At 41.5% G+C, this 27905-nt stretch overlaps 1 protein-coding gene across 2 annotated transcripts in view; it reads left to right on the top strand.

The window, feature by feature from the left end:
- LOC138516807 (catenin alpha-2) overlaps positions 1-27905 on the top strand; it is a 3575147-nt gene that overhangs the window by 401412 nt on the left and 3145830 nt on the right. The window lies entirely within an intron of this gene.

Raw genomic sequence — 27905 nt, 5'->3', positions numbered from 1 at the left:
AATGGGTGGATCACAATATAAAATATGTGGCCATCAGGCATTATCAAGTATTAAATAGTCATACTAAAAGTCATTTCTGTGAACTATGGCACAAGATACACATTCATTGGCTTAATTCAACATCTAGCGATAGGATAGATATGAGTGTAATAAGCTGACTGGTCTACATCTTCAGTTTCTCATGATTGTCCATTACAAGAAATAATGATCTATTATCAAGGCAGATATCTTCCAATTGTTATGGAGATGGTCTACATCTATGTTTAATATAAATACACTTCAGGCGCATTCACCCTGTGGTGGCCAATATCTGCCGGATATCAAACATAACTTCTTTGTAGGCCAGTTCTCTGAAAAACCCCAATTATACTCTGTAGTTCAGGTTTCCCTGACTAAAGTAACATAGAAAGATGGAGTTAGAAAGATGTACTAAGGAGCCACAGAAGTTTTCCCATGCTCTTGTGTGAACTGCCCACCCCAGTCACAAATGTATGAGAAGTCATCCATATTTCCATGTTCTCGCCCCCAGATTGAAGAGCAGTCAGTTTATGACACTTAGAAATACTATCTCATGTCAACCTGGATAAACAACAGTAGTTGTCAAATAATGGGTAGATTGGGTGGTAGGGACTGAATATATTCAATTCAGGAATTCTTGATGCAAAGTAATCAAAGAATGGAGAAAAAAAAAACATATGCATGTATAGTTGTTTTTTAAATGTGCCCTGGCATTGTAACTATATCCCCAGCCACGCTAGAGATAGAGAAAGTGTCAGAGTTAGAAGTGTGATGTATTTATTTATTTATTTATTTATTTATTTATTTATTTATTTATTTATTTATGTTTTTGAATTTATAAAGCACACAACGGCCCTGAGGCATCGTGGCACTGTTACAGAGGATTCACCTGGGTACGAGTTACCAAACATAGGAGCAATATTACATCGGCAGAAGAGATGAATGCGATAAAGACAGTAATTGACTCATAACAATGTTACAGTGGGTATGTTCCGTGTTTACAGGGGAGCTACCTCAGGTACAAAGAGCTTTGTTTTCAACACAGTGAAGGAAGTTTCATTTTGGAGAGTGAGTGGCAGAATGTTCCAGTTTTTTGGTGCTATTACCGTAAAACTAGCCCCTCCAGCTTTGGCTCATTTATAGGCCGAGATTGTAAGTTGGTTTGAGTATTTAACCAATTTAGGTCTGATTGCGAGTTGAATTTATTTCTGCCAAATACAGGGGTGCTGCGTGAGAGAGGCATTTGTGCGTGATGGCGAGGGTTTTGAAGATTATACGCTCTCTTCTATTCACTAAATAATAATATCATGGGCACCACGGAGAAAGCTCACTTTGTTTAAAATCTTACACAACTGGCACTCACACCCTTCGAAACTGCACAAACCTCGCTCCTCGCAAAAGCAAGTATGTTCAAGAAGTGATGATGATAATAAGGAGTTAATATACATGATGTGTTGTTGTTCAAGGTTTACAGGTTTCTGTCCTGATGTGTGGGGCATTATTCTGACCCGTACAAGGATAAGCCTATGCAGAAGCGGACAGGTTACATTTTCATGATGTTTCAAAAGTTGAGCAACTACATACACATGGAGGTCAGTGGATAATGACAGGATTGATTACAGAAAAGTTAATATCCTCAAATTGTGGAAGAGAGATTCAGCCCATAAAATGTATGTATAGGCTAGCTAGGAATGAATCATGTATTTCATCTATAATCAAGAATCTGCCTTATTTGAGATTTGGAAACGATTTCTGCAATGTCCACGAATACGGTGAATTTACTTGAGTTTGCAGCTACCATCTTTCTTAATATGTTTAATCACTGATAGTCTTCTGATCACTAAATTATGGGAAATAGCTATAATTTCACATCACATTTCCAAGGTGGTGTGCTTCTTATTTAGTTATGTATGACTCATTTAAGGTTCATATTTGTGTTCCCTATTAAGCTATTCTTCATCTTTTGAGAATTCAAATAATCAATTCTGCTCTCAGACCTTCAGCTCTTTGTCATGGTTAGTCATTGTTAGTCCTAGGATATCATTCCCTCATCATTCCAAAAACTCTCCAGACACAAAAGATGTCTTCACACATGAACATATGGATGATGGCAAATCATTTTAAGATCAACCCAACTAATACTGTTTGCATTTGTTGCAGTGCAACATCGTTTAAAACCTTATCAGTTCCATGGCCTGACAAGATGGGTACTTTTCAGCACAATCTTTTATAGTAAGGAACTAGGTAAAAGCATTGTCAATAGCCCCATGCTAGAACTGCAGGTAAGAACAATTGTCAGAAGCTACATTGTCCAACTACACACTCTATGACACATCTTACCTCACCAGTCCTTCACTTACAGGACCACAGCTGTGATATCCTTAGTCGTACCAATTCTAGATTACACAAACAACCTATCTAGGTATCTAGGACTCCAAGAGTACCTCATGGCAAAACACTGCAGACAGGTTGATGAAAAGGTTCACGCATATCTCCCCTGCTCTTCATATGCTTCACTGGCTCGCTCGTTTCACAAGAATCTTGCAGCACTGCACACCTTCTCGGACACTAAAGTCGAGGGTCTCTGCTGTAGTCATTGTCCCTGGCTACAACAGAAAAAGAAAGGAGGATCCTCATTTTCCAGATACATTTTGGCTTTCACTACCTAAATATCTTCTCATGGAAGTGACTCATCTAATGCTTAGAACAATCCTCAAAATGTGTCTCTTACACTAAGCCAATTGGAAATATAGCAGTGAATATTTAACAAGCCAAAGCATCACCACTGTGCCTCAAGACACAACTCAGTCAGGTGTGTAAACACCTCAACTATTGTTAACTTCCCACAATTGAAACAGGTCAGCTTCACACACGCTTAATGGGAATACAATTCCAAAATAGTGTTGCCCAGATGACTACCTACCCACCTATGCCAAATCAAATCAGACCACAGACCATCAGACCACAGTATCCAAAACAAAGTCAAGTTGCCACCACCGGGTTGAAATATTTCTCAGATCATGTAAATCATTTAATTTCCCAATTTCTAACATTCCTCACTAATTACTCACCACTAAAATCATTCAACTGTACTCCATATTCACCCTTCAATGTATGTTTGTTTGTTTATGTATTTGTTACGCGCACCGAACACGTGCGTAACTGGGCGCAATGATAGCATAAAGTGAGTTCCCAGCTAGGTTACAGAAAAGGCATGTTAGATAGGATACAAAGGTGAACAATATAATACAGAAGACATAAGTGGAGAACGAGCAGAACTATATACAGTAAGCTAGTGCAATGGTTGCTGAGCTGGTTAACGTGAGACAGGCTATGTCCTACTAAAATACGAATCAGAACCTGTCCTGCTTCTATAAACATGTCATTGCATTCCAGGGTGTTGGGACCACCCTCGTTATCGAGACCCGACCTGAACCTGTTATGACGCAGTTTGGCGCAGATGTGCCCTCATCAACACCACAGATTGCTGCACCTGTGTTTCCCTCTTTCCCACAAACACTCCCTCCCCAAACCTCCCCTACCCTTTGAAGCAGGGCCAACCTTATTGCTAAAAGCGTGCTATATGAGACCACTTGCATTACATTAATTCAAGTTATATGTTGCAATGCATCTTGCAATCAGAAATCATTGTCAGACTCGCACCACAGCCCCTTTATACAGATCTTCCTTAAGAACACAAGTTCTGATCCCATTATTTTGGCCCACTGTACACCACACAGAGGGTTAATACACACGCAGGAACATGCTGTACAATGAGCCCGCGTATTGACTGAAAATAGCATTTTAATATGAATTATGTGCTTGAAAATGACTTGTCATTTGTGTACGCTCCATGGAACATCAATTAAATTAAAACGAAATAACTACACAATATTTGATGAAAAACTGTAAAATGAAAAACAAAAAGTAATAACTTTAACCATTTAAACAAAGGTTAATGTAACCACCAATAAAATGGCTCCTACAGAGAATAATGTTGAACAGTTCTGAAATGGAAAGAAATAATTAAGTGTTGCACTCGTCTTCTTCAACAGGCTATAGGTTAACATTTCTTTTGAGTCCGGCATTTTTGCAAAATATTCAAGGCTGTCTCCTGCTTGTCCACCCATATTTTCCTCGAGCTATATATCATTCAATGGGGACAGTCCCATGTGGTGTGCCATGTGATATTTAACGAGGTCCCAATAACTCCAGAAAAGGCTTCTCTAGTCCCCCAGTGGAACACACGTCAAACTAGAAGAAGGTGCTTTCAGCCGCTGCACTGGATATACCAGGTGACTTCCAATTGGTAGTTATTCTGATACTGATGTTCTGCTTCACCTGGTTCTGCAAGGGCTTGTGAGAGTTGGAGCTGAGGGATAATCTACACCCTTAGTTTCATCAGACTGTAGAAAGTTACTGTTTAATTGTCCTTCCTGTAGACAAGCTGTGGTGTGAGGAAGTCTGATCAGATGAGCAGATTAATCCGATTGGTTCTTGAGATGAAGGTCCTCTGGAGATTTTCAGTGCTTAGCCCTTGTAATCAGGAAGTTGTAGCCCAACATTGGTCCAAAAGCTCAGATACCACTCCTGGTATCTTCCTGTCATCAGTTTCCTTTCAGATGGGCAATCTCTGGCCAACTTCAGCCAATTTGGGCACCCATTGTGATAATATGTTTGTTTCCCTGGCGCACAACAGCATTAAGGACTGTGATTGGGTGTCTTTTTCCCTCTTGGGTAGTTGTGGTAATTCCATTTCTTTTCAGTCTGTGAAACCTGTATTCTAGTGAAGTCCCAACAATGTATTTTCATATCTGTCAGTGGGTATAACCCAAAGAAGCTAACAGAAAAACACCGAGACTGAAAATAACCAATTTCCCAACACATTTAAAAAAGAACATAAAATATGTTTTGAAAAGTGGCCTAAAAATTGTGGTTTTCCTTCTTTGTGTATTATTTTCGATATTTTAATGTAGAACCCTGTCAGTGCACTCTTCTATCATTCAATCTTTTCACCTGATCCTGAATCTTCTAGCAGCTACTCACCAGTGGTGGCTGCATACACAGGGCCCCGAGAGTGTGCAGGGAGAAGATTAGTTCTCTGCAGTGTAGTGGCAAATCAATGCAGAGCAGCAGATTCTTTATGTGTGAATAATTAATCTTCCGTTCTGCAATGCTGAGTCAAGCAATGTGCTAGCCTGGGTTTGCTGCCAACAGTGCTGTGCAACCCTTCAGAGTGGGGCGCGCCCCATTTTATGCAGCTTTTCCCCATTATAGAGTGCGTGGAGCCTATAGCTCCACACACTCTACGTAACCCATCCTCAATCCAGGAGGCTGGTGTGGTGCTGGAGGGGTGACCCCACACTATTATAATTGTGCACAAACAGCACACCAGTCCACAGGATCAATGGCAGGCTACTGAGGCTAGCAGCATAGCAACAGGTTGTTTAGTGGATTGGCATTGGCTGTTTGCCAGCCAACGACAATCCGAGTGTGGGTGGGGTCTGGGCATGGGCACACACGTGTGCCTTACCTTCTTGTGGTAAACAAGTAATGTTTTAGCTTACTTTCTCCCGTTTCAGAAAATGTCTAAAATCCCACCCTAGTGAGAGGATGAAGGCATTTGAATGAACGCCAGTAATAGCATGACAAAATGACATGTTTCCATCATTACTGGTTATCTGTATAATGAATATCTTTATGCATGCACAGTACCAGCTATAATACACAATCACACTTAAGAATAATGTACCACCATTAGTATGTAAAACCTAATACTTTTTATGCCATATTTCTGTGAGTTTGGACATTTTGGAAGCAATTTTTCAAACATTTTCACAGGGGAGAAACCCCCAGCACTTCCTTTGGTGTGGGGGTGGGGGGCTTGATATCAAATTCGGCTGGAAAAATGTACACCCCACCACCTTTCAAAGTCACCAGCCGCCACTGATTCCCACTACCCTGTGGGACTGGGTTGGGGAGTTGGTTTCCCCAACTGTGATCACCAGCTGGTAGACACAGGAGGGTGTAAGAAGTTAGAGCATGTAGCATACCAGTTCTTGCAGTCTATCGTCCAAAATGGTTTCCCATGACTATTCCGAGCTCTTCACAGTGGTCAATGCTAAGTGCAGTCAATATTAGACCTCTCAGGAGGGAACCCCTCAACTAAAGGTACCAAGGTAGTATGCGCCTGAACGTGTAGTGTTCATGTTTACAGTCAGGCCGTTAGCTGAGGTTTGGCGTTTTTCGGTGTGAGGATGTGAGCCTCACAACAGGGCAGATGGAAGTTCCCACATGATGCGACTGATACCGTTCTGAAGGAGGAAGGGCTGTATTGGCCCTGCGGGTGCTTCAAACCGCTGACTGCAGGTCGCACACAGACGTAGCAAATTACTGATTAACTCGCAGAGCCAGAATAACGCTGCTTCTCTTTTCCCTGACAGGGGAAGAAAGAACATTCCAGTCCCCGGGATGGCTATTGTGCCAGGAGTGCATGCACTGCATGTGGTCAATTCATAAAGGTCAAGCGTGCGGGGGCGGGGAGAGGGGAGTGCAGGGTGCTAAGAATTCCTTCCTGTGCCCTGAGAAGGACTGCCGGCCGGATTGCTCTTTCCCCTGGGGCTGGCAGCGGACATGAGGGCCCAGAAGCGGGAGAAGAGATGCAGCGAGGCAGTGGATCAAAGTGCAACACATTGCGAATTCTGTATTCGGCCCATATGTGTTCATTTATTTTCTATAACTTTACATGTATTGACTCTAAAAAAGAAGTGAATGTTTTTTTCGGATTGTATAGTGGTATGGCTACCCTGGTTTACAAACGGTGTAACTTGCCTCCCATGAAGATCTTTCGTGTGTACTGCAACCACATTCTAACAACATATGTTACTTGTTTTAAAGCAAACTTTACTATAATGTGCTGCCCAACCAGCGCTCCTGAATGCAAAACCATGGAACGTTCGTCCTATGCGTATTAACTCTCAGCTAACCGCAGTGGAGTAACGTTGCTGAAAATGTTGGGTGGGACATCTGAAGAAAAGGTGCCCCAGTCAAATGAATGGGGACAAAATGGTGTGCCATGAAAGTTGGGGGGTTCCAACCCCCCTAAAATTACGCCCATGGCTGACCGCCTGCGGCCTGTCCGCTGTGGCTGAAAAGTCAATGAATAAGGCTGTGGTTTCTTAGACGGGTGGGTACAAAAATGAATCCCTAAATTCATTCAAAGGGTTACAATGTTGCTAGCTTCAAATGTTATCTTATGGAAACCATCATTGCAACGCTTGTAGGTTGGCTTTTTTGAGTGCAGGTATTATATGGTGTCAAGGTTTGGGTGTTGGCAAAGAGTGCACGGTTATGCAGTGTGGGATGTGTTTGTGAGTGTCCCTATTTGTTTGAGCTTGTGTTTGTATAATTGAATATACACAACCGTGATGATTATCTAATTTATGTTAAGGATGTGCTGCACATTTGTGCTGCCACCATGCTTAAAGTGTATGGGCCTCATTACACGGTAGGCGGTGAGCCATGGCGCTATTAGCGCCATGGCTCATGCCGGTAAAATACCGGCACCGCCTTGGCGGAAAGGGGATTTACCGCCCCATTCCAAGGTTGGAGGGGCGGTAAATCCCCTTTCCGCCATTGCCCTTCCCCATTCCCATTTCTGCCCCATAGGGCTCTATGGAAATGGGGAAGGCGCTAATTACGGCACCGCAGTTTTGCGGTGCCGTAATTAGCTCCGAGGTCCCTTAGCGGGTTGGATTTTAACGCCTGCAAGAAGCAGGCGTTAAATCCTCCAACCCGCAAAGGGACCTCATAGTACGGCGGTAAGGGTTAACGGTCACCGTTGCCATTAACGGTGACCGTTAACCCTTACCGCCGTCCGTGTAATGAGGCCATATGTCTGCTTGAGAAAGGTACGCAACAGTACTGATGTAAAATGGAACGCTTTTCAGAGGTAACAGCAGAACAGATATTAAGCAGGGGCGGTCGGATACAAAGAGGCACAGAGGAGGGGTACAGACATGCTGGATGGTGGGAAGGAGAGGGGCAGGCAGCGTCTACCGAGTCAGTTGGCGCAAGGGGCGACGTGATGGCCTAGGTGTTGAGGTGGAGAGACTCCTTGAAGAGGTGGTTCTTGAGTTCTTTTCTGAATTGTAGGAGCGTGGGGGCAAGTCTGATGCAGCGGGGAGGAGGTTCCGTAGTCTTGGGGCGTAGTGTCCCCGTTCCCTTCAGATCCATTTTTGTGAAGTAGACATTGTTTTGTTGAAAGGCACTTGTTTGCCTTCACAATGAACACCATTCTGGATATATTTAGGTGGACAGGTGTTCCCTGGTACTAATACATATTGGAGCTTCTATGACAAAGGACAGGAGAGAGACTTAATGAAAAGGTTGTTTGTGTTCCATAATACGACCGCTTATCTTATCTAAAGTGTGAAATAATTCTATTTGGTTTTCTCCCCAAAGAGAAAAATCCTCTTTTTGGAGATGCTTGTTCATACATTCATGTAGACCAAATATGCCGTACATCAATGCGAATGAAAGTGTGAATTTAAAATAAATAAATAAATACACATTCCATATGTGGAAAATGTGATATGAATGCTAGACGCAAATATGAAGATGTGGGCGCACAGGCACATTAGTCCCTGTACTTATATGTGAGACTCTTACCCCCTCATGTCACAAAATGTTCATATATGAAATGAATGCATACCAACTGCCAGCACGTGTGTTTGTGCATGATGCACGCATAAAAAACAGGCATCAGCAATGCCATGTTATGCCTTTTGTGTATGCACGGGGCAGGCGTTTTCAATGCTCTGCCATAATGATACTACCTGGCCATAAGATGTCAACAGCTGGAAAATGGTTTGAGTACCTGGGCATGTGACCAATGCTTATCTCGTATGGAAGCCCAAGGGATAATGGCTGTATTTGCTCATTCCTGTTTTTAACAGACCTCAGTGCTTATAAATCATGTGGCATCAGGCACACTTGTTTAAGTGAATTTTATTAAGCCAATGATGAATGTACCGCTGCACTTAAGCCTCTAACCCTCAGAAGTCTGCTTAGAAATAACACTGGCGTGCGTATACAATAAAAAAGTACGATGGTGCTGCTCGAGATTGTAATAATAGGATATGTTAAGGCGTACCTGCGTTCATCCGTAACGAGCTTGAATTTCGCTTGAGGTCAAACATCGCACCTGTTAAAATCAAATAGTTAATGAATTGCATTTCTTTGCCATAACGTGTGCTCTGCGAGGTGTCTCGGGAGTCTTCTCACCCTGCGTGTGATGCTGAAGCAGCACTGTGTTTACGAGTGCCATGGTTACGCTCAAAGTAAAGCAGACTATGAAATCACTGCCGAACAGAGGTGTCCTCTGAGACAGCATTTCTAAAGAATATGGAGATTGCTTCCGGTGCATGTAAAAATACGAGCACATCCTGCATTTCGGGTTTAGGATGCTGCATTTGCAAAGTGCAATGTGACTGCGTTAAAAAGCACACAGTGTATTCTACAGAGAACATAGATCCACATATCATTGAAACCGCCGATCAGGAACTAATTTAATGCAAACGTCAATTGTATTGTTTGTCTCAGGTGGAACAGCACACAGTATTTTACTGCACATTTAGCATTATGATTCAATCAAATATTTATTTAGTGATTTTACAATCACATTTGTACTGTAGAAAACACAATCACACATATTAAATGGATGTATTGTCTTATTGAGACATAAATAAAACATGACAATCAAATATCAATCACCCAGTTGTGATGAGACACAACATGAAACCTAACTCTCAAATTTAACAAAACTAAACAAAGTATTCTAAAAAAAGGCACAAAAGAGTTGCATAATTGGCCCTAGGTTGACGCGTGTCACTGTGTTTCGGTAGAGACAGATATACTGCCTTCTTCAGGCCCATACCCTGGAGAAATTAACATAACTACAGAACATGTCAAATGGTTAGGCAATACTGGGTTTCTCACCAGATTTGTATTTGAATTTTATTATATTTATAAAGCGCTCCAGGCCCAAGGGCATCCTGGCGCATCACTTTGGTTACAGCATGGTATAAGCAGACAGAACATTACAGTAAGTTACAACTATATACATACACATAAGGTACAGGATAAACAGTAACATATTTACATAAAGGTGAGGCTGGCGGCTATCGCATGAATGGAGGCTAGCAAGTGGTCGGGGGGAGTCTTGGGCAGAGAGACAGGTTTTGGCCATGTTTTTGAATCTCTGGAAGGATGGTTCCGCTCTTAGCAGATTGGGAAGTGAGTTCCAGGGTTTGGCAGCCATTACAGGGAAGCTGGTCCCGCCAGATCTCTGAAGGTTGAAGCGTGGTATGGTTAGGCAGTTAGTCTGAGCAGTTCTACAGGGTCTGTTAGAGTTGTAGATGGAGAATCTATTGGCCAGGTAGCTGGGTGCTTGGTTCGAGAGGCATTTGTGAGTGAGAGCAAGTGTTTTCAAGGACATATGTTGTGTAACTGAGAGCCAACATAAACTACGTCTGGTGTCTAAGATCTGTTGGTTCCTAAGGATATTTAATGCAGCTCTGATGGCATTGTTTTGGATGGTTTGTAGCTTGTTTAAATTACAAAGGTTGGTGCCAAGATAGAGGGCGTTACAGTAATTGATTTTTGACAACACCAGTGTCCTGGCTAGTGTAGTACAGTTGGCAGGAGATAAGAAAGGACGACTGGCTGTGATAGGCTTGCAGGTGTAGGCGGCTGCAGAAGAGACAGCATTAGTCTGTCTGGCCAGGGTTAGAGTGGAGTCAATATAGATAACTAATGTTTTAGTGTCCTTGGAGACCTTGATGGTGTTGCCATCAATAATGAAGGAATTGAACAAAGGGTCTAGTTTGCTGAGTCTTTGGTGGGAGCTGAGGATGAGGAGCTCTGTCTTTTTGTCATTCAGACAGAGTCCATGTTGCACCATCCAGGCTTGGATAACTTGGTAGATGGAGTTAACGGCAAGAGAGTCAGTAGTATAATCTCCTGTGATAGGAATGAGTATCTGGGTGTCGTCAGCATAATTAGTGTATGTGACACCCAGATAGTCGAGAATATCAAATAGTGGCTTTGTAAACACATTGTACAAAGTAGGGGAGACACACGATCCTTGTGGTACCCCACAGGTGACTGGTGAGGGTTTAGCTGCCGCAGAGGGGCAAAAGACCCGCATGGATCTGTTGTCTAGAAGTGAACTGATCCAGGCCGTTGCTTTATCCGAAAAGTGGGCAGGCAGTTTGAGGTGTCAACACAGTATTTGGTAATTTACAAGATCGAATGCTGCTGAGAGGTCAAGTAGAAGTAGAAGGGCAAGTTTGCCCTTGTATTTTAGGTCTTCGATCTGAGTTTTAAGGTCAATGAGGGCAGTTTCAGCACTGTGCCGCGGACGAAACCCAGATTGCCTCAGTCCCAGGAGTTTGTTGGATTCAGGGTATTCTTGGATCTGTAAGTAGGCAGCTCAATCGAGGATTTTTAGTAGAACATGCACTGTGGTGATGGGCCTGCAGTTAGTAGGTATGTTAGCATCCAGAGATGGTATTTTCAGGAGAGGGATAGCCCAAGCGTCCTTCAAATTGTCAGGTACAATCCCGGTGCTGAAGGAGGAGTTTAAAAAAGTGGTAATGAACAGAGCTAGATCATGGGAGGCCTCCTTAATGATAGGCGCAGGGCATAGGTCACCCTGGCAGTTGGAAGGCTTGAGGCTATTGATAATATTTTCAACTTCAGTAATGGAGAGGGGTGAGAATCTGAATGATTTCAGCAAGTCAAGGCTAGGGTTGTTTTTGGTTGAATGAATGTTAGGTTGTGGGTTAAATTGTAAACTGTGTTTTGTCATTGATTTTGGCATGGAGAGAGGCTATCTTCCCAAGGAGTGTGTTTTGAATATTGGTGCACCAGATGCTATATTTGGTGCATGTGTCAGGTGTGGTGACAGAGGATTCCAACTCTTTTAGTATTTTGAACAGCTCTTTGGTATTGGATTTGGCTTGTTCACTGCGTTTGTTATGAGTGTCTTTTTTCACCTGGAGTATAGCTTCTTTGTAATTTACAGTTGCAAGAATAATACCAGCTTTATTAGTTTCATTGGGGTTACTTTTCCAGCGCGCCTCAGAATTTCGTTTTTCTTTACGTAGAGTTCTAAGCTAGGGCGTAAACCAGTAGTTAAGGTGAGCTTGAGGTTTGGGATTTCTCAGCTTACAGGCGGCAATGTGGTCAAGGGCTTTTAGCATAGTCTGATTGAAGGTGTCGACCAGGAAAGTTGGGTCGGTGCATGAGAGTGCCTGTTTGTTGAGGACCGGTACGATAAGAGGGAGTGGTTTTTCACAAGTTATGTCGTGCTTATTTCTAGTAGTGATCGAGGGTGCAACGTCTGAGGTTGTACTAATAGTTTTGGCTGGGAAGTTAAAGGTGATTAGATGGTGGTCGGTCCAAGCACAAGGTTGGTTAGATTTCACATTAATTTCACAGTTTAAGTCAGCTATCCAATCAAGGATTATACCTTTGGAGTGCATAGGTTTATTAATATGCTGAGTAAAGCCTAAGTTACTGAACAGATTGTTGATAACATGGGCAGCGGTATCATTGGTGTCAGAGAGACCCAAGTTGAAGTCACCTAGAGCAACGATTTGAGATTTGATTTTACTGTTGTCTGCAAGAATATTGGATAAATCTTCGGCAAAGGTGGATAGAGGCCCTGGGGGCCTGTAAATTAGGTGTAGTGTAATGGTGTGTTTTGGGGTAAGAGCTAGTTTAGCTGTCAGCACTTCAGCAGATGAGATTTGATGCACGGAGGAGATACGGACATTTGTGGAGTTTTTGTGGATGATGGCAATGCCACCTCCTTTGGATTGGTTTGTATTGCGGTTGTGTCTGATGATGTTATATCCTGTGGGGATAGCTAGTGAGAGTAGAGGCACTGAGGCAAGTTTTCAGTGATGGCGATGAAGTCGAGGTCATGAGTTAAGATAAGATCAGCCTCATCTAGTGCATGAGCCGTAAGGGATCTAGCATTGATTAATGCTCCTTTGATTAGGGGTTTGGGAGCCGGCTTGGTGATCACATCAAAGGTAATTGACTATAGTAGGTGTGGGTGGAGTTGTGTTGGTCCTGGCATTAGGCTGTAAGTGGTTTTGTTTTGAGTGGGGATCATATGGTGGTGAGACACATGAGTGAGTCTGGTGCCAAGTCTGGAATTCCTCACTGAGTTCGTGCATGGTTGGGTAAGTGTCGGTCTAGTGGCAAAATGTTGTAGCCAGAGGGCGGGGTTGTTAAGGTATGGATTAGTGTGGGGAGAGGTAATGGCCATAATTGTAGTAGTATGATCGAAAGGGTTGGTCGGCGGAGCAGTGCTACGGTTATGGACAAGTGAGGTGAAGAGTGTGAGGTAAAGGGTGGATGCCACCGCTAATGCGAATAGCTTGAGGAGTGGTGGTAGAATAGAGTGATTGACAGCTGAGGAAAAGTTTTGCCAGTACATAATGACTATAGTTCTAGCTGAGAAGGGCTAAAATGCAGTTTCACAGAATGCAGTTACTAGCACAGAAAGCAGTTTCTACTAAAAATGGCACAAAGAGCAATTGCAGTAAGTCACGTTCTAGTAAAGTTCAGCTAAGTAGTATTTTGATGCAGATGCTTTAGAGATCACATCAACCCAATCCCTACAGCCTTAGTCACCTAATGGCTCACAAATTAGCTATTTGTATTCCTATATATTGTAAATATATGGGGTGGGGATTTACCATCCTGAACATAGGGCTTAAGTTCATGTCTCGGAACCAAAGAAGGCACAAAGTGCTCTTTGTTGAAAAGATTAAAGCAAAAATAAAGGGACGCTATAGTACACATACCTAAACAGTTTGTAACGCAGGTGCACACTGTGATGCAGCAGAATTGTATTTCTAAGTTCGGGAATCAGGTGCATATGTCACCTGAAGGACTGAAGTTATGTTTTCTGGAGAGATGGGAAAAACAGAGAGGTGTCCTTACAGGTCCTGTTGTATAGAGAGCTAAGAGCATGGCAAGGTAGAATAAACAGAGAGGGGAAGGGAAGCAATATTACTTTCACTCACGTATACACAATACATGTCAGTGTTCAGCAGACCTTTAATTGTACAGGCTACTGCTCAATGATGTGTTGAAAAAGTTCACTGGTTGTTCGCTGTAGGAGCACATTAGTGGAGGATCTATTGAGAAAGGAGAAAGAAAAGAGAATGGAGAGGGTATTTTAAAACCTTGTCATTTTACATGGGGGTCGGTGTCTCTAGAGGGAACGTGGTAGCCGTCTCAAAGTAGACCTTCACATTGTGTACTCACGTTTTGTTTTGAGGTCTGCACGTTTGTAGCATTCCGATAGGTGTTCGTTGAGAGCAGCGCAACAGAACTAGATTAGGAGTGCTCGGCGGGCAAGGTGTTCCACGGTTTCCTAGGGAAGAATGGAAGCCGGTAGCGGATTAGTCCACTTTTTAATTACGTGTTAATGGGCGTGATGACACACTATTTGTTACGCCATGTATAGCTTTTCAGTGTTGTCCTGCCATTTCATAACATGTTAGAAAAACAAAGAGTTGTTATTGGTTATCAGCAGGTTATTCACAACATCTCCTAGTGTGCAGTGTTAGTTACTGCCTCGTTGTATCAATCAGAAACATTTTTTGTCTTGCATAATGTTTAGCACTTCAGGTGCTGTTAATGGGTATTCACTTCACCACATCTATATTGCAATGACAAAAAATTCAGACAAATCAGAGCGGGGGCGGATTCCATTAATAGTTGGTCATGACACATCCTTTCTATTTAAAGCGGGGTATTTCCTAGTAGTTTACAAATTGCTAATTTCATATAGAGAGCGATACATGTAGCAAATACAATAAAATACAGTACGTAGTATATTTCTGTGTTACGTTGTTAGACATGTACAGCACGATGTTGTGACTTCTAAGGTCACAGGAGTTGCACAGCAAATTGCGATACACCTTGCAGCCCATGATTTAACGTTAAGAATACAAAAGGATTACTGCAAATTGGGTCACATACTGTTGAATATTCAAAATAACAATTTGTAGTGTCATACATATAGACCCAAACAATAGTGGATATTTGTAGGCCTAGGTACAGAGCAATCTCGGGCATTTTTTAAACCAGAGTAAAGATCAACTGTACATATAACAAGTATAGGATTTAGAGCATGGGTTATTCATTCAAACCATTAGTGTCTGTGCCCATCCAATAGATCCCTCTTGTCTTCTTCTGTAGGAGATTTTCCATCACATTTATTTGGGGATTTTACAGTGTCTAGCACCCACCTTCAGTTATCCTCAGGGGATTGTCTATGGAGTAGATAATGCTGGACCTCTGGGTGCATTAAGTACCTTGCACCTAGTTCTCAACCTATGTCTGTTACTCACGTATTGATACATCTTGAGGTTTGTCCTACATAGCGTACATTGCAGGGGCATTCTATGGAGTTTACCACTCTCTAAGTTTTACAATTTGTGAAGTCCAAGGGCCTCCATTCTTTTTGTCCAATGTGGAATGATAGCGTTTTGGTGGTAAATCTGCAAACCAAACATTGTCCATGTGGGCAGTGTCCTTCTAGTGGATTCAGGTTCCACAAGGTGTTCCAAATTGGTTCTTTTACAAAACCTGAATGGACTAATTTGAATTGAGATTGGCCACATGTTTCAGGTTATGTAATGGTCACTGAAGGTAGTTCTAGATTTACAATGGGCCAATGTTTGATGAAGTCTTTTACCTTAGAAGTCAATATTGACCAAAGCACATCCTGTATTTCAGCTTTAGGGTGTGTCTGTTTCAGAGTGCAATAGCACTGAATTAGGGCATTAGTCACCTGACTAGATGCTCACACTCACCAGCAATTAAAGGTCTAATTTCCCTCTCAGGCATCTGACTAAGACAAAAGCATCACATGTGATGTAAAGTTCTATTTTACAGGCCAGATGACAGGAGCTTTATAAAACAGCCACATTTGGGAACTGGGTATGCTTACAATGTAATGTAAACTTTGTCTCTCATCATCCATTTGCTCACATTTTGATAGCAATGATAATCTTTCAAATCTTAGCTCTATCTGGGAAGAATACTTCATAATCAAAGCTCTGGTCTTGTAAACAAGACTATACTGGGCAGCACATGCTAGGTACCCAGTCATTGTACTGCTCTTAGAGTTCAATATAAGAAACCGAGTTCAATTTTTTTAAGCTCTATGTAGAACATTTAATTTTTGGAATGTCCATGCAAGGATATTCGCTATACACTGTTTATCTCTTTGTGAAAACTTGCTATCTGGTAATGGTGTAGAAGCCCTGGCTTTTTTGATTTTTTTTTAAGATAAAAATGATGTGTGTATTCCATTTCAGAAAGAGTGTCCATGGGGGAAAAGGGAGCGGGTGTTGGTGTCCCGCAGGGTGTGATTCTCTGCTTTCAGTTGCTTTCAGCTGCTCCGCATCTACAGAGCTGTAGCTGACTCCGGAGCTAAGAGCCGCCCATCTCCAAGGACTTTAAATCTCCATCTATCCCCTATGAAGGCAAAGCCCACAAGAGAAAAGGGAGCGGGTGTTAGTGTCCTTCAGGGTGTTTGCGGACCCATGGGTCGAGGAAGTGTGTTTAGCAGGGGGTAGACTCACCCCTCTGTTCTCTACCTTACGTTTCACCTTAGGAAACAGAGGTGTTGCCTGAATCACATTGAAGGTCCACAGAAGGAGTTAACCCCATGATAAGAACTTTCCTGAAGAAGATGACCTCAATCAATACGGTTATCGAAACCGGTCGACCCACCTATGCATGAGCTTCCTCATGTAGATGACGATGTCCAACTTAAGGAATTGGCACACGTTATAAATAAGTTTCTCTATGACTAGATAGACTCATATCCTCTACGTCTTTTGTTTTCCATCCTTTGAGGGCACATTGTTTTACATGATCAGTACAAGTTATGAGATGACAGGCTTACTGCTCAAACTGGTGATTACAACATAGACAGAAATTTCTGACAGCAGTACCGCTTGTGTCACTCATGAAAGAGGCATAATCTGATGTATATTGTCCTCACGTAGCAACCATATACTTGTGTCTGACCTTTTAACAATACATCTTGTTGGCATATGTGTATACTTGTTGGATAGGGAGTATCTGCTTGCTATCCCTTTTAGATAGGCGGCACACCACCATAACCCTAGGGAGAGAATCCTGGGACAGGGATAGGGTGTTCTTCTTAATCAGGACAGCCTGTTTGTGTGTTTTGTTCAACAAAGAGAGCATTGTTGTTTCCTCTGCTGAAACCTTTCTCTGATTACCGTACTTTGTGCTACCACATACTGTTCCAATGGGAGGACTATAATAATGACCACTTGCTCCTCATTTAAGCCTAGGTGCTTTTTTAATAAAATGGCAACAGATTACACAATTATTTTTATGCCAATCTGAACCTCATGTTTCAATAAGCTTTGATTGGCCATTTTAGTCAAACATCACCTGATTTTTATTGAACATAAACACTTCCTGTACGCATGACTTCCTATGCTAATTAGCATGACTAGGTGTTTTCCACTTTTTCTGAATCATCTGAAAAATGTGGCAACCATAAAACTGGACAAACAAGTTTCTAGAAATGACGCATTTACTTTCCAGACTTCTGCTACATTCTGTTCAAGGCCATCTTGCTCTGTTTATCTACTTCAACCTACTGCCAAATTCAATTTATAGAAATCCTTTCAACACCATAGTTAGAAACTGTATATTCGAACCATTTAAACTGCTGAATCACCTCATACTGGCTTCTGTCCAATGTGCTCCCTTTTCTGCACACCACACTGCATTAATTTGTTTTTAGCACTTTTTTGTAAACCTTCATGGAGTCTTCAGGCCTATAGCCATCTGTCATGCAACAGCTGTCTTTTGCAGACCTATATTCTACATCAGAAATCTATATTCTGTGTTAATGTTGTGCGCAATGTAAGCATTCATTTATGGTTTATGTTGCCCTAAATAAGTGTGTCCAGTATCACCTATTCCCTAATGTACCTGCCTGTAGACAATGCTCCTGATTTGTATAATGGTCAACCGGAGGGAGGGCTATAGGCCCTAAATAACATATTTACCTGTCTGTCACCTAGAGAGAGAGAGAGAGGGGATGCTCCTCTGCAGTGTGTTTTACAACATAACATAGGTAACTATTATCTTGCATGTAGCATTATGTTGTGTTAACAGACACACCACCTTTTTGATTGTGAAACAGTAATAATTGATTGATGCTACTGATGGACACAGATACAACATTATATCTTTGCTGGCACAATATGTTTAGATTGTATATTCTTGTCATGATATCTGAACAGCCATTATTTTCTTCCACCTGCAGGAAATAAATGCAAGTCAGTGTTTGTGATCTTTTGGGATTGCACACAGTAGCCTGTTGACCATGTGCATGTACATTTATCATGATGAGGAGGCGCACTGACCTAGTGTCCAGATATCTCCATAGCTCGAAGACGGTAACAATAAAAGAAAAAAAAGTAGAAATACAAGCTATCAAGTGTTGAGCCAGGAAGTTGTCAATTTTTTCTGGTTTAGAAGATTCTTTTTTTTGGACCAGTCTTCTTAACTGATATTTGATTCTCGTCTCAGTATTTATTGACTGTTATTGAAATGCTGCAACACGCGTAGGACTATTTCCCTACACTTCCATAAGATACTGAGGTATTTTGATCACGTGCCATTGGAGGAACATAAGGCATAGATCAGCTCTGCAAACCTGCCTCCGATGTCAATTTATATTGTTGCCATCCGAACGCTGGTCGTTGGCAAGAACATCCCATACATTAATTAATTCCAGGCCTGATTGTCAATTATGTCTGTGCTTAATGTAAAACAATGAACACAACATAACTCAAAAACTGTGTTTGCCACATACTGTTCGCCCACACACGATGCCCCACACGCACATATATTGGCTGCACACATGCCTATACATACACTGATTTGCACAAACACACACACTGCCCACATACATCACAGAGACACCTGCACTCTGCCACTCGCACCAACACTGCCCACATACACACTGCACTGTGATTACACACATACGTGCAGACTGCCCACACACACACACACTCCACACACCAACACATGGCACACACACATACACAATGCTTTGAGTGCTTTGCCATTTCAGGGAAATTCATGCCACTTATGGTGTGTACCTGGACATTTGAAGACGATCCAAGTTACAAGTGCTTGAACATCTGTAGCCAATAGAGAGGGCGTTATCTTCCTAATCTGCATTGTTTAGGCATTATGAATAATGTAACTAGCAGTAAAAATCATTGTTGACCTCAAAGCTACTTTGGCACATATATTTTCTATCACCTCTGTGTTAATTACTCATTGCTACAAAGTTATTTTCAAATGTATAACTTAAACAGTTATAACTTGGAAGGACAAACATAGTTCTGTGATAAAGGCACACTCCGAAAAAAAAGCTCTATTGGGGCTGTCCGCATTTTGTTTTACCCTGGATTTAGGAAAGCATTTGTGCAGAATCTCTACTGCTAAGCACTTTTCCTCTTAATTCTTGCCTTTATTAGATGTTTAACTCTCCAGGTAAGTCATCGAATTCTGTTCCAAACAAAACAAGACTGAACGCACAACAGTTCGTCATCTCCCGTTTTGGATTGAAATAGGACAACATCATGACGGAAAAAGTACAAAAAAAGTAACATTGCTCTGCCAGACATGCTCTTTACTGGAAGATGAGTCCTGTAGTGACTTGGTTCTCCAACATGCCTAGAGTAGCTCTTTGGCTTCAGAGCCACTAACTCGCAAGACGATGTGCCTCACTCAAAAGACAGGCTTTTATGCTGTCCCATGAGAGGTGGCAGAGACTCTCCAAGAAGAAGAAAAAAAAAGAGAAAAAATAAAGAGTCCAAATGTGTAATACTTCCTTGAACCCGAAACAAGATGCTTGCTCCATAAAAGCAGGGGAATCAGAGGGTTAGTTGGGGTTGCTACAGATGGAGTTGGATTTAACTTGACGTGAATGGAGCATGAGTAAAAGTCAGGGGGAAAAACAAAAACGGGCATACAAATTCCGCCATCATGTCATTGAGAACAATAGTCATAGATCAGCTCTGCAAATCTGCCTCCTCTGTCAAACTATATTGTTGCCATCCGAATGCTGGTCATTGGTAAGAACAGCCCTAACATTAATTAATTCCATGCCAGGTTGTCACAGTAGTTACACTTGATCATTCATTTCAATACAATATATTTCAAGGCTGCTCTTAAAATAAACGTTGGCACATGCCTGATTATTTTTTCATAAGTGAACAAAATTCCACTTTTCAAATTGTCCAAACTATCCCGTGAGGTCAACTTTCGCTGATTAAAGAGTGGAGTGGGTGTTGCTGTAAATAATTAAATGCTATGTGGTTATGTTTAAGGTGTCCATTTCTATATTAGGGAGCATTTCATTGGATGGTGAATGTTTTTGATCATATCAATATTCATGGGAAAAAAAATAAACACCTTTGTTAACGTGCAGTTAAGTTGGGCAGCTTTGACACAACAAACCCCTTGAAATTCAGTGGATGTGGGAAGTCATGACCAGTTTTATCCCTTCTCTTATAACATGTATGTGATCATGGGCTCTGCAAAGGGAACTGGCCGAGTGAAGCTAGTCATGCCTTCTCACATCCGCCGAATTTCAGGGGTTTTGTTTGCGTTAAATCTGCACAACTTAACTTCACCTTAACAAAGGTGTATTCAGTGTATTTCAAAGGTTTTGTTATTCCATCATTTTTTTACAAACCTTCAGCTGTGTCCACTATACATGTTCCCCCAAAATGTTTCTTTTGGACCCACTAACGGGGTCACAGCCTTTGGGCCCTGGCCTATGAGCATTTGGCCCTGCCCACTGTATCTTTTAAAACACTACGTTTCTTTCCCTCTCACTAACCATGGCCGTTGTCTATGACCATTGGCCCTGGCAGTCGGCCATAGCCTCTTTACATGTTCTCCCAATAGCCTTTTTCCAGTCGCACTAGCCATGGCCTTTGATCATGGTCAGTGCTCACAGCCTTTGGCTCTGGCCACTCCACATTTTACTCCAATAGTTTTCGTAAATAGGCCCACTAGCTATGACATTCGTCCTTGGCCAGTGGCCCCAGCCGTTGGCCGTGGCCATAACACTTGGTTTCCTATGGGTACAATAGCCATGGCATTCATCCATGGCCAGTGGCAGCAGCCTTTTGTCGTGTTCTCTTGACATGTTGCCACAACAGATTTAATCGTGGCCCACTAGCCATGGCCTTTGGCCACCATGTCCACTTTCCATATTGCACCATTTGGTTCTTAAAGTAACCCAGTAGCCATAGTCTTTGGCCACACACATTACCACCCAACTTACTGTAGCTGTAACATTCCACATTATTTTGTATTAATCAAATGTTTTACTGTCTTTAAAAATAAACCTGTCTCTTCATGTGACTCACTTCCATTCCCGATCCTGTTTTCTACGATAACCCATATTATGTGAAGAGGACCCTGGTCATGAAAAAATGTTCAAGCTCTGAACTTGGTCCTGAGCAACCCCATTCCAAAGCCCCTGATTTTACATTGTGTCGTTTTCCCCTTCCCAACCTTTAGCTTGATGGCATTTCATCTTTTTACGGAAATAACCTGTATTATCTCTCAAATCGAACTAGAAAAATATACTTTTCAGAAATGTCTATTTCTGAAAAACCTCTCTGCTGCAAAGCAGCATGGTAGACAGAGCTATAGTTTTGGGAGAAGGGGGCACCCCCTTCCACCTCAAATATGTGTACAACTACTGGACTGAGTTGCCCCAGACCACGCCAGGAAATTGAGTCAATGCTTCCAGTTGTTTAATCCAATTCTGTCCAGCTGTTTGGTTGTGCGCTGCGCAGGAATGTGGACTTTTTCTCTAGGGAGAAATTAATGGGAGTAGGCCGAAAACAGTGTTTTTTTTTTTTGGCTTTCTTATTAACTTTTATATTTTAGATGAATCTTTTCCTAAATGTTCAGTCTCGCGTTCCCGTGACAAATATTTTATTTCCTAGATATCAGCCAAATCCATCATGCAATTCAATTTTCAGGTTTTCTACGGAATGTGATACTCAGCTTAACTATAGTGCAGCGAAAACTGCACTATATTTCGATCAAACGTAAATATATTAATGATATGCATTTCTATTTCATCTGAATCAGAGCTTCATTTTAAGAGGTTCCACATTAACCATGCTAATATGGTGACCCTCATATATAATTTGAGAATCCCATCATGGATATAGAAATGTGACATCCAACAACAATGTAAACTAGATTTTAAGGATGTGGGTGCACCAATATTTAGACTTTCAAAATCATATTTCCTACTAAATGGTCTGTCCTGATATCTTTAAAATAAACTTCAGCAGCCAGGTGCCATCCTTTACAGGCCAAACAATTTCTTAGAGCATGTTAATAAGGTCTCTGTCCCAATGCAAACTGCATCTAGTCAGTCTTTATTTGCATACCTATTTATTTAAAACATGTGGGCTCTTTATCTGTATTGAATATTGATTGTGCTGGGATCTGTTTCAATTCTTGGTGTTGTGAGTGGGAGAGCAGACCTGGTGAACCAGTGATTTCACTAATTAATAGCAATTGCATATTGATAACTTACATACATATCTGCACATGGTCCCAGAGCAAGAGTCCATGAAGCATATCCCATGAAGACATGCAGGCACCTCATAAGAAAGGAAGAGGAAGGTTAACATGTTTCCAATGTGAAGTCGCAATGCTAGCTGTCACTTGAACAGCCACAAGAGTGAGAATGGTAAGTCAGTGCCAACCTTTGACTCCCATGGGAAAGGATGTGAAGGATTCTTTTTTGTTGCCACACTGTGTACATCTCACAGTATGATTGCCTAATTATGATGGAATCGACCCAGTCTGGACGATTCAAAGAAGACATGGCCAATGCGCAACCAAGTTGTATTTAATTTAATTGTTCCATTTCTAAGCACAGATCCAGGATTCAAACCTCTGTTGCTCTGCATGACCTTGCGTCCAAGACCAGCACGTTGCCCCTGTGCTAGCCTCTGTTAACTGGAAACATGTTAACCTGTCAAATACCCAATCAAAACTGCATAAAACTAGATGTCCATCCCATGAGATCATTACCATGAGATAGACATTAGAATGGTCACAAGGCATAGGACAGGCCACTAGTGCTAGGTATTGTATTGCATCACCTATAGCACAACAAGACTGTCCAATCAGCGAATGTGACTTTACATGCATCTTGAAACATTGTGTAAGAATACATTCCACTTGTCACTATATAAACCGCCATTTAACGATGTAAACTTGAAAGATGTGTGAATTGTTCCCCGCTGCAGTTGGATGTCTTTTGTATGTCTTGCGTGCACTTTATTGACTCATTGTAGTATTTTTTCAATATTGATTTTTGGGCCTTACCCTACACAACCTGTACATACTTGAATCAAAGAACTGTGCCAAGCCTCATTCTTTAACTGTAAATTTAGTGCTGTGGGATACTAACATATGTGAGATCTTTACAATTGGTTTACAATAACTTGAATTTGAATTCTGCAGGTCTGGGTTTAGGGAAACAGTTTTAAATTTAGAATGCATCCACCCAATCCACATGTATTTCATGGTATGAGAAATTACACAATTAAACAAGAGAAATTACACAATTAAACAAGAGAAATTACACAATTAAACTTGCTCTCATTTCCCATCCCTTATTAAATATAAATGGCTTTCATAGAATACAAATGATGAAACATATCTTCATTAGGCTCTAGTGTGGAGCACATTTTTAATAGCACTTATTAAATGCTACACTTTTAGTGCTAGGAAACGTTCCCTATTTTACACAGTGCACGCAGTACTTGGAAAGCAGTTTTATGTCTATTTGAATGTAATCTGCTTTGGCTTCAAATACAATGAAATCAGCATATAATTCACACTAAAAAACTACAATGTTTTCTATATGCAGTCAAATCTTACTAGGATTTTAATATAATAGGAAGCACTGATACATACTTACTCTCTTTTTTCGAGTTGTAAAATTGTATGTCTTAAACAAAGCCACTGTGTTGGTGATAATTAAGGTATAGATAATTCCTTACTGTGGCGATAAACCACGAGACGGCAGGCCAATACCACTCCAGGTAATGCCCCTGGGGCCATAGTTACTTAACGAGGCCCCGGGGGCATTACCGTGGTAGGTATTGGCCCACTGTCAAGGGGCTTATTGCCATTAGTACCCCGGCCCGTTAGACCGGGATACTAATGGCATTTCTTTTGGTTCTGAAACGCTGCCGCATTTTGGAACATAATTTTTTTTAATGTCAAATAAAATGGCCGCCGGGAAAGGCAAAACGTAGTCCATTTTCCCTTTCCATGGCGGACATCAGGAGCAGACACAATGGGAACAGAAGTGTTCTCAGCGCGTTTGTTCCTGAGAAAAGAAGAAAAAAGAAGGTAAGTTCGGTTGGGATGGCAGGGAGGGGATAGTTTGCAGTGGGGTGGAGGAAAAGAAACGTACCTGAGGCCCCGGCGGGGGACACAGGCATCCTGCAGCCATGGGGATGCGCGTAGCGGGGATTGCACCGTTTCGAGCCTCCTCATTGGCTAAGGGGCTGCCAACCCCCCCGCCGGGAACAAAGCCAGGCACGTACTTGCATCCACGGGATTACACCGTGGTATGGCTCGGAAGTGAGCCAATCACATTAAGTGTATCCCGTGAACACAAGTCTGCCGGGTACTAATAAAGAATACTTTTCTAAGGACATTCTTCTTCCTTGCTTGTCCAATTCCCAATGAAGCCAATACACTTTTCAAAGGTAAGTCACGTCAAAACCTTTGCAAAGTGTACATGGTGTGTTATCACAATGTTTACAGTGGTACTTTATTTTGTAAAGCTGTTTTTAAGTCTTGTCTTCCAAAAATGTAAAATGTTAATTCTTAGAGCTAAACATGGGGCCTCATTACGACCCAGGCGCTAATGGGTTAACGGCGTTAATAGCACCATGGTCTTCCGCCAGGGTCGTAATGAGGCCCGTGGGGTTCCTGATGCTGTTAATCTAGTGTCAAAACTGTATTCAGTAAAACTTTGTGGACAAGTTGTTGACATGGTTTGTGCAACAGTGTGCATGCTTAAAAACAGCACTAACAGAGATGAAGAGTTTAACATTACATCTAGGCATCAAGTGCATGCTTAAAGTGTGATCCCATAGTGTTATAAAGACGTTTCATTATAAATAAAACTTGTCCTTTGTGGGGCGCATTTAAAGGCCCTAAACAGAAAACTCTTTAAACTGAAAAAACGTATTTAAACACTGTCACCAAAAATGGCCGTGCTTTGCTTTCCCTGTCACATGAGTGACAAGCAGTTGGACACTTTCACCCAAAAACGGCCCTGCGTTGCTTTTATTTCACCTAAATGACAAGAAGTTATGCACTGCATCCAAAAACGGCCCTGCATTGCTTTTATTTCACCTGAATGACAAAAAGTTATTCACTGCATCAAAAAAAAAATGCCTGGTTTTACTTTTAATTCACATGAGGGGCAAGAATTTCAACACTACAACCAGACATGGCTTTTGCTTTCCATTTCACTTGAACAGCAGCCCTTGAAACACTGCAAATGAAAAATGGCTTGGCTGTTTCTTTTGTTTATGTCAAATCAGAGAACCGTGTGGACGGGGGCCTACTCAGAAAATAAAAGAGGATCCAAAGGTCAAATCCTCCCATCCACTGCACACTATATAGTACTGTCAAAGTCAGTTAATGAATAAACTCAATGTTTTTTTTTACATTTACTTATCCAGTAAGTGTATCCAACAAGACATAATACTCCAAGTTATATATAAAAATATACAGTTTTAATTGTAGAGAGTTTTCGGCAAAAACAATCTGCATGTCCGGTATCTTTGGCTGATGAGTTTCGAGGTCTGAGCCTCTTCTTCCTGAGCCTTCCGGACTGCAGGGAAAATATCATATACAAGGACATGTCAAATACTGCTTCATACAACTTAGTGTACAATCTATACAGTTCCTGAGATCAACAGTATTTTGTTTACAAAATGTGGTATATTACATCATAAATCGGAATGGACATTGTGTATATTAAAGGAGCCATCTGGATGTGTCCCAGTCTGTCAAAATTAAAACCACTCTGAGTTATGGCTTCTATAGAGATCCAACTAAATAAGAGTGATGTTCTGCCAACTAAAGCAAACGGGTCAATTAAATTCAGAGTGTTTTTTTAGTACCTTTCCTTAGAGCCACCTCATGGCTTGTGTGCTCTCCATGGAGGAAGATAGGTCATCATACATCTTCATTCTCTATATATAAAAAAATGCTGACAGCGTGTTCCTAAGGAGAGAGGACACCTCACTATTAGTTGTTCACTGCGTGGTTTAAGAATCAACTGTACTCTGTAATTTGAGTAACAGCTACTAATCTGGTGCATATTAAAAAGTAAGATAAATGGCAATTGATATCGGCCGCTAAAGAATATAGAAACACTCACCATCGGCAGTGGTGTAATTACTTGAAGATCTCTGTGAGAGTAAGTGGCACTCCTGGAGAACTTAGTTCCAGGTACGGCTCTGCAGCTCGCGGTGCAGGTCGTTCAGAGTTCTCTAAGAAATTATAATCACTGGAATGAATACATGTACCTATTACTTAACTACACGTTCTACCTACAGAAGCCTCATTGTATAGAAATCCACTTCACTAATATCACTTACCCCCTTGTGCTTCTCTCTGCTTCAATTTTCATACAATGTGAAGGTAGAAGCTGTCTCGCTCGGTATTCGATACACAGCGCATTCAAATAACCGAACGTGTGTTCAATCTGCAGAGAAATAAGTGATAAACTATGGTTTGTCCCAGCCTACAAATGCGGGCTAAGAGGTTATGGGCTACAAGTGATCCCTTGCCAGTAATCATAATTCTCACCAGTCCGAAACTATATAGACCGCTCTTCAACAGTGTATTAACGGGAGTGCTGGTGTTGGTAACCATGGCAACATCCTAACTGTTGACCCGTGGCAGGCGCCTTCTTGATTAAGTTTAAAGACTGCAGAGTGTCAGTCTTGTTATCTCTTTATCAAATTGTTCCTTTTTCTGTGTTGCCATTAAATACTGTGTGAATTGTAATAGGATATCTTAACCTTATTGTTTTGTAGAGATTAGTGCATTTTGTGATGCCACAACATTGGTGGCTGTGAAATTGTTTGATTTTCCTTTTTCACTAAATAGTACATTAATAAATATCTGCTTGATACACACCGGCCTGATTTCTGGTCCATTGTGACACAGGGTGTTTGGGGAAGTTGGGTGCGAGACGGGTTGGTGGCCTGCTTAAAAAAAAAGAACCTGTGGTTTACTAAAAATAAAAACGATTTATTGTAAGCCACATTCATTGATGGGGAAGGAGTCCCTGTTTGGAGTGTGCTGTTTTATAAAACCATGACACCTTGTTGCATAACAACACATGACTCACTTCTATTTGGTATCAATAACCATGATATTAACATGTTTACTACATCATTTCTGTATGACACTGGCACGTGGACAGAGGGACGTCCTCATGCAAATCCATATGAAAATAAAAACCTTGCACTTGGTATTGTTAACATTAAACAGTATTTTAATATAACAAATTGGAGCCTGCACCACCCGCATAAAAGCCTGCAAATAATGAACCTATTACAGGCTACTTGTGACATCACTACTGACGTGTATTGCAACACTGGCATGACCTTTGTAGTTGTAATCAGTTATGAAAG

Source organism: Ambystoma mexicanum, chromosome 6q, assembly GCF_040938575.1.
Source record: "Ambystoma mexicanum isolate Mex_15411 chromosome 6q, UKY_AmexF1_1, whole genome shotgun sequence".
In the NCBI taxonomy this organism is placed as follows: domain Eukaryota; kingdom Metazoa; phylum Chordata; class Amphibia; order Caudata; family Ambystomatidae; genus Ambystoma; species Ambystoma mexicanum.
Note: the sequence above shows the minus strand (reverse complement) of the source record. Positions and strands in the feature narration are given on the sequence as shown.